The 9,019-nt window shown below is 34.6% G+C and overlaps 1 pseudogene; it reads left to right on the forward strand.

Annotated features, from left to right (window-relative positions):
- The first annotated feature begins 8,601 nt into the window (after positions 1-8,601).
- Positions 8,602-8,778, forward strand: LOC114101307 (DNA-directed RNA polymerases I, II, and III subunit RPABC4 pseudogene; annotated as a pseudogene).
- Positions 8,779-9,019: the final 241 nt, after the last annotated feature.

Here is a 9,019-nt window from a genome sequence, read left to right on the forward strand (position 1 = left end):
ATGATCAATGAATTCCAAGAAATCATTCACTTATGAATTAAGAAAGTCAGCACAGAAAATGAATGAGAAATTCAATAAGGAGATAAGAGAGACTAAAAAAGAACCAAACACAAATCATGAAAATGAAAGAAAATAGATCAAATAAAATGTTCAGTTGAACACCTAATAGAGAAGACCAGGTTGAAGAAAGAACCTCACAGCTGATACACAGTGGTCAACATTGAACATTCAGACAAGAAAAAAAAAAGAAAAGAAGTGCCCATAATCAAAATATAAAGAAATCTGGACAACATTGAAACCAAATTTAAGAATCACTGGAATTGAAGAAGGTTGTGAGATGCAGGCTAATGGAATTGATAACCTCTTCAGGGAAATAATAACTGAAAAAATTCCAAACCTTGCAAATGAGATGGACAGCCAGATACAGAAGAAGTCATTCAGAACCCTAAATAGAGAACATTAAAAAAAAAAAAAAAAAAACTCTCATGATACAATATAATTAAAATGCCTAACACAAAGAACAGGATAGAATTTTAAAAGCCTCAGGAGAAAAACATCAGGTCACAGAGGCAAACCAATCAAAATTACTTATGATTTCTCAGCACAAACTCTAAAATTCAGGAGGGCTTGGAATGATGTGTTCCAAACCCTGAAAGAAAACCAAAATTGTCAACCAAGACTGCTACATCCAACAAAGCTATGCTTCAAAAATCAAAATAGAGGGGCCGGGATTGTGGCTAAGTGGAAGAGAGTTTGCCTTTCATGCGTGAAGCACTGGGTTCAATCCCCAGCACCACATTACAAAATTAAAAAATAAATAAATAAACAAAATAAAGGTATTGTGTCAATCTACCAAAAAAAAAATTGAAATAGAAAAACCTTCCAGGATAGTATACACTAAAATAATTCATTGGCAATTATCAAAAATACAAGTAGCAATAAATGTTGGTAAGGATGTGAAGAAAAAGGTTCACTTCTACATTGCTGGTGGGACTGCAAATGGGTGCACTCTGGAAAGCAGTATGGAGATTCTTTATAAACCTTGGATCCAATTATCCCATTCCTCAGTTTATACTCAAAGGACTTAAAATTGGTATGCTATTATGACAGCCACTTCAGTGTTTATAGCAGCTCAATTCATAATAGCTAAGCTATGGAATCAACCTAGGTGCCCCACAACAGATGAATGGATAAAGAAAATGTGGTACATAAACACAATAGAATACTATTCAGCCATAAAGAAGAATGAAATTATGGCATCTACTGGTAAATGGATGGAACTGGAGACTATCATGTTAAGTGAACTAAGCCAATCTCAAAAAACCAAAGGCTGAATGTTCTCTCTGATATGCAGATGCTAACCCACAACAAGGGAAAGGAAGATTAGAAGTTCACTGAATTCAACAAAGGGAAATGAAGGGAACAAGGGAATGGGTGTAGAAAATACAGTAGAATGAATCAGACATATCTTTCCTATCCTTATATAAGAATACATGACCAATGTAACTCCACATCATATATAACCACAATAATGGGATCCTAATTGGAACAAATTATACTTATTCTATGTATGTATAAAATGTTAAAATATACCCTACTGTCATGTTTATTTAGAAAGAGCAAATTTTTAAAAAAATAATTTGTGACCACTAAGCAGGCATTACAGAACTTACTTAATACTCTACACAGAAGAAATCAAAAACAAACCATAGAGCTCACAAATGCACAAATTTCATTTGAAGAGTAGTTAAGCAAATAAGAAACAGGACCAAATTAAACATCAAAAATAAATCAAAATGGCAATAATTCATAAACATCTCTGTAATAACATGAAATATAAATGGTCTCAACTCTTCAATTAAAAGACATATGCCGCAGTCTGGCTGGGCACAAATCACGAGCCACCACACAGCTTGTAGATTCAAACAGCAACTCTTTATTCCCGAACTCACACCAGCCGTCTACAATCACGTTCTGGGGAAATCCACGTTCTCTGCCCAAATCCACCCCCACTGGGCTTCTGTCTCCCAAAAAATACTGTCTGAATCCCGTGAGAACTCAAGGGGAACTCAGGCAGCAGGATACGCCCTATTCCCAGCAGGAATAACCTTAAACCTGGAACCAACCTAAACCCGGATAGTCCTAAACCGGGAACGCCCTAAACTCGGATCATCCTAAACCGGGAACACCCTAAACCCGGATCCACCTTGGTCCTTGAGCAAGGTCACCTACATGCAATGTCACTGCAAAATGTCCTATTTCCACGAGTCTTTCCACTAAGCAACATGGGGTACGCTGGCAAGGAAATTGTCATACCTACTTGGCTAATGGCTCCCAGCAGACATAGAACTGGCAAAATGGATTAAAAACCAAGACCCAATCATGTGTTATTTGCAAGAGACTCTGCTTAAAGGCAAAGAAAGTAAAAAGATGGATGTTGATATACCATGTGAATAGATCTCATATCAAACAAGGCAGACTTCAAGCCAAAATTAATCAGAAGAGACAAAGAAGGTCATTTCATACTGGTAAAGAGAACAATCCAACAAAAAGATACATCAGTAAATAATCATTCCCCAAAGATTGGGAAATCAGATTACACAAAACAGACATGACTTGAATTAAAGACTCAAATCCCATTACGGTAGTACTCTCTCACCAATAGATAGGTCATTCAAACATAAACTCAGTAAAGACTTTTCAGACTTATAATATAAATCAAATGGACTTAAAGGACATTAATAAAATATTTCAACCAAAACAGCTAAATAGATTATTCTCCAAAAGAGACAATACTTTAGATGGCAAATAGAAAAAAATAAAAACCTGATATAATACCTTGCATTTTATCAGATCATAATAGAATAAAATTAGAAATCACCAAAAAAATCCTACTACAGAAACTATATAAGCATATGGAGATTGAATTATACACCTTTGAATATGAATGGGTGACAGAAGAAATCAATTTTAAAGAAATTTTAAAATCCTTATACTCAAATGAGAATAGTGATAGTTCAACGTATCAGAATCTGTGAGACACTGTGAAGTTCTAAGAGGAAAAGAGTTCCTAAGTTTCACAATTCTAAGAGGAAAGTGTATAACTATGAGTGCCCACATAAGATAATCAGAAAAATCCTAATTAAACAAGCTAATGAAAAACAAGAGCAAGGCCCTTGAAAAACAAGAACAAACCAATTCCAAAACTAGTAAAGGAAGGAAATAATTAAGATCAGAGCCATAATCAATGAAGTTGAGAACAATACAAAGGATCAATGAAATAGTTGGTTCTTTGAAAAGATAAACAAGATTGATAAACCCTTAGTCAAATGAACCAAAGAGGAAGACCCAAATTAATAAAATTAGAGATAAAAGAAGAAATCACCCCAGACATTACAGAAATCCTGAGGACTATTGTAAAAAGTTATAAATTAAAGTATAAGAAATGGATCCATTTGAAAAAAAAAAATGGAACCATTTCTAGACACATAATATAACTTGCCAAAGTAAATCAAGGACATACAAAATCTAAACAGACCAATAAATAGCATTGAGATAGACTGAAAAGACTTCCAACAAAGGAAAGCTAGGGACCAGATAGATTCTCAGTTAAATTCTACTAAACCTTTAAATAAGAACTAATGCCAATGCTCCTCAAATTAGTTCATGAAATAGAAAACAACAGAACACTTCCAAATTCAATCTATGAAGCCAGTACCACACTCCAACCCAAAACAGGTAAAGAACATCAAGGAAAGAAAACCATAGACCAATATCCCAGATAACCTTGATACAAAAATCCTTAATAAAATTGCAAATCTTGCTGGGGCAATGGCAAAACACCTGTAATCCCAACAGCTCCAGCGGCTGAGGCAGGATATTTGAAAAACTCAAGGTCAGTCTCAAAAACTTAGCAAGGCCTTAGAACTTAGCAAAACCCTGCCTCAAATTAAAATATTAAAAAGGGCTAGGGATGTGACTCAATAGTTAAGCACCCCTGGGTTCAATCAACACACAAAGTTAACAGCTTTCCTGACATACCAATAATGAATATACTAAGAAATAAATCAGGAAAGCAATTTTATTCACAATAGCCAGTACCAAAAAAATAGCAAATCATATTCAACAGCATATTAAGATGACTGCACATCATGATCAAGTTGATTTCACCCCAGGAATGCAAGGATAATTTAACACGTGTCCCGTCCGGCAGGACACATCAATGTGGGCAGCGTGGGCAGCGAACCTAGATGGGCAGGAATGAAGGGACAAGAGACACAGAAGGATGACAGCAAGACAGGAGTTCTGATCAAGCTGCAAACTTTTATTGTTCACACAGGGGTATTTATATGCTGGGGATGGGGAAGCTCTCTAATCAGCAATTGCTGGATGTGGGTGGTAAAACTGCCAGCTGCAAGATGTCTGATGATCCTGATAACCGCAGGGTGTTTCAGGGAGATAGGTAGCTGCAGGATGTCTCCCAGGGGGCTGTCAGGCTATTCTTTGAAGGAGAATTTCCTTCTAGTCCCTGACACACATGCAAATCAATAAACATAATCCATCACTTAAACAGAATTAAGGAGAAAAATTACAGTCATTTCAACAGACACAGACAAAGCCTTTGACAAAATTCAGCATCCATTCATGATAAAAATCCTGAAGAAATTAGGGATATAAGGAACTTACATCAACATCATAAAGACTACATTCAACAAATCCAAAGCCAGTAGCATAGTGAATGGGGAAAATATGAAAGCATTTCCTTTAAAATCTAGAACAAGGGCTGGGGATATAGCTCAGTTGGTAGAGTGCTTGCTTTGCATGCACAAGGCCCTGAGTTTAAAAAAAGAAAAAAAAAAATCTGGAACAAGACAAGGATGGCCACTCTTACCATTCATATTCAATACAGTACTAGAAATTTTAGCCAAAGAAATTAGGCAAGAGAAGGAAATAAAGGAGATAAAAATAGGAAAGGAAAAAGTCAAATTATCATTGTTTTCATAAGATATGATCCTATCCAAACACAGAAGATCCAAAAGGCTCCACAGAAGACTGCTAAAACTAATAAATTCAGCAACAGAGCATGTTACAAAATCAACATACAAAATTAATAGCTTTCGTATATACCAGTAATAAATATGCTGAGAAAGAAATCAGGAAAACAATTCCATTCACAATAGCCTCAAAACAAAACAAACAAACAAACAAACAAAAAACCCAGGAATAAATCTAACCAAGGAGGTGAAAGACAACCACAGTGAAAACTATAGAACAAGGAAGAAAGAAACTGAAGACAACACAAGATGGACAGAGCTCCCATGTTCATAGATAAGCATAATTAATATTGTTAAAATGGCCATGCTACCAAAACCAATATACAGATTCAATGCAATCCCCATCAAAATACCAATGATATTCTTCACAGAAAAAAAAGTCCTAAAATCCATTTTGAAGAATAAAAGACCCAGAAAACCCAAAGCAATTCTAAGCAAAAAAAAAAAAAAAAAATGCAATGCTGAGGCATCACAATGCCCGACTTCAAATTATATTACAGAGCTATAGTAATGAAAACTGCATGGTACTTACATCTACATTAACATAAAAAGTCACATAGACCAATGATAGAGAACAGAAGACATAGAGAACCCCACACAGATAGTCATCTGATCCTTGACAAAGGTGCCCAAAACATACACTGGAGAAAAGACAGCCTTTTAAACAAATGGTACTAGCAACACTGATTATCCATACATACAAGAATGAAACTAGACCTTTATATCTCACCCTTCACAAATGGTAGCTCAAAATGGATCAAACACAGGAATTAGTCCGGAAACTATGCAGCTCCAAGAAGAAAATATAGGGTAAACACTCCCAGGTCATGACTTTCTCAATAGGATCCTTAAGTCTTAGGAAAATTAAGAAATAATGCCAATAAATAGGAGGTATTAAATTTAAAAGATTTTGCACAGTAAAAGAAACAAGAATGTGAAGACAGAAAAAGGGAGAAAAATTTTTCTAACTACTCTTCTGACAGATTAACATCCAGAATATATAAAGAACTCAAAAAATTTTTTTAAAATCATAAAACAATCCAAATAAATGGGCAAATGAATTAACAGACATTTCTCAAATTAAACACAAATGGCCAACAAATATATTAAAAATAAATGTTCAACATCATTAGCAATTAGGAAAATGCAAATTAAAACTACACTGAGATTTTGCCTTATTCGAGGCCGAATGGTAGCCATCAAAAATACAAACAATAAATGTTGGAGAGGATATAGGGGAAAAGGAACACTTCTATACTCCTAATGGGACTGGAAATTAGTACAATCCCACTGTCAGTGGAATTGGAAATTAGTATGGAGGTTCCTCTAGACTAGTCATGGAACCACCATATGACCCAGCTATACCATTTCTTCCTACATATCCTAAAGAATTAAAGTCATCATGCTACAGTGATCTATGCATACCCATTATAGCAGCACAATTCACAACAGCCAAACTATGGAACAAGCCTAGTGTTCATCAATGGATGAATGGATAAAGAAAATGTGGTGTGTATTTACAGTTTTATTCAGTCATAAAGAAAAATGAAATTATGTTACTTGCAGGAAAATGGATGGAACTTGAGAACATTAAGTGAAATAAGTCCAACTCCAGTCAAGAGTTGTATGTTTTCTCTCACATGTGGAAGTTAGAAAGGAAAAAAGGAAAAGAATGGTGTATTGTGAGGGTGGATATTATGACTATCAAAGGGACATCAGTAGAGGAAAAGGAACTGGAGGAGGTAGGAGGGGAGGGAAAGGGGAAATATTGGGGAATGATATTGGCAAAATTATACTGTTATATTGTGTGCATGTAACAATAAATATGTAACAATAAATCCCACTATTATGTATAACTATAATGCACCAATTTTAAAAATATGGGAAATAATAAGTTCTATACATCAATAATCAAAAATACTCATCAGAGTCAAGAAGAAAACAGGAATAATATTTGTGCTCTCGAATCAGGCAATGGTTTTCGAGATATAACACAAAAGCATGTGTGACAAAAGAAATTTAAATTCATCAAAGTTTAATTTTGCGCTTCAAACAATTCAATCAATAAAGGGAAAAGACGACCATAGAATGGGATAAAATATTTGCAAATTATGTGTCTGTTAATGGTTTTGCAATCAGAATATATAAGAAACTTAAATTGGAATAATTTTAAACCTTAATTTTAAAATGGGCAAATGAATATGGATATGAATAGGCTTTTCTCCAAAAATGACAAAAAAAAAAAAAAAGCAGAATAAAAGTATCCTTCACATCATTAGCCATTAGTGACTTTATTTGTGAAATGTTCAGAAAAGGCAAATCAACAGAGAAAGTGGTTGTCTAGGGGCCATTTTGGGGGGAAAGAATGAGGAGTGATAGCTAATGGTTTGGGGTGATAAAAATGTTCTGGAAACAGGTAGTGATACTGGTTTTAGTGAACATACAAACGCCTCTTTTTTTTTTTTTTTTTTATATAAATGTACCTGTTTTTTTTTTTATTTTATTTTTTTAGTTATCGGCAGACACAACATCTTTGTATGACACAACATCTTTGTTTGTATGTGGTGCTGAGGATCGAACCCGGGCCGCACGCATGCCAGGCAAGCGCGCTACCGCTTGAGCCACATCCCAGCCCATACAAACGCCTCTTAACTGAACAACTTAAGTGGGTGAATTGTATATGGAACATGGACTGTATCTTAATAAAGCTGTTTAAAATTACTCATCAAACCTGTTAAAAATTAGTAAAACATATATTTTCTCTAAACATTAAACTGTCAGGAATGTAAACACACTGATTAGAGTGATACTATTACCTTTAAACTGTTAGATATTAACATCAAAAACTTTATGGCTATTCCTTTTAACTAGTGTGAATCATTTACTGTAACAATTGGATGATGAAGATAAGATGGTGTTATCTATCACCTACTCTTTCTATTCTTGGTAGAATAATAGGATTATCAAACTCGAGTGATTCTACTGTTGTCTGTATTAGACAACTACCATGGAATATAAGAGAAAATACATACAAAGAGAGATACTTACTGTAAGTTGTTTTATAATTATGCTTTCTAGTGCTAAAATTTGTTATGTGAATCAGTCATGTGCCACCTAACATCATTTTGATGAATGAAGATTATGTCACCTAGGGCTGCTGTAGCTGCCTTAGCTTGCATACATACACTCTGTGATGTTCACACAATGACAAAAATCGCCAATGATTTTATCAGAACATATTTTCCATTAAATATGCACAACTGAACATGGTTGTAAAAATTTTCAATTATATAGATGCCAAGTACAAGGTAATTTTTAAGATATTTATGGGAATGCTATGGATAGTAACCCAGGAAGAAATGGCCAACTTCCTAAGCTACCACACTGGGAGGATCAAGCCTCAACATGAGTTTTGGTGGATAAACCACAGCAAATATTGTAAGACCTGACTTAACAGGTGCTTCGTAACAGTAAGTGAATCTAAAACAGACTTGGAGAAAAGACTTTTTAAAAATGACCAATAGGAAAGTCTGCGTGCTGTGTAGGAATGGACACTCAGAAGGATGTTCAACCCCCAAAGCAGCAGCCAATGATATATATCTGTGGAGAATGTCACACAGAAAATGAAATAAAATCCAGGGATCCAATCAGATGCAGAGAATGTGGATACAAAATAATGTACAAGAAAAGAACCAAAAGATTGGTGGGTTTTGATGCTCAATGAAACATTGGAACTCAGAGGAGTGTCTTCCTTTGTACCTGGATTTGACCCTTGAATGTTTCTCATTATTATACAGTTTTTCATTTAGCACACTTATCTTATAAATACAACTGTATGATTTCATTTTACTTCATTTTCCAAATCAAATTGTGTTTAGGTATCAGTAATTTGTGTAAAGACTCTTGTTTAATTAAATGACTTAATTTAATTTTATTGTATTATGTGATCAGACAGAAAATGAAAA

This window comes from Marmota flaviventris, chromosome 15, assembly GCF_047511675.1.
Source record: "Marmota flaviventris isolate mMarFla1 chromosome 15, mMarFla1.hap1, whole genome shotgun sequence".
NCBI lineage: Eukaryota > Metazoa > Chordata > Mammalia > Rodentia > Sciuridae > Marmota > Marmota flaviventris.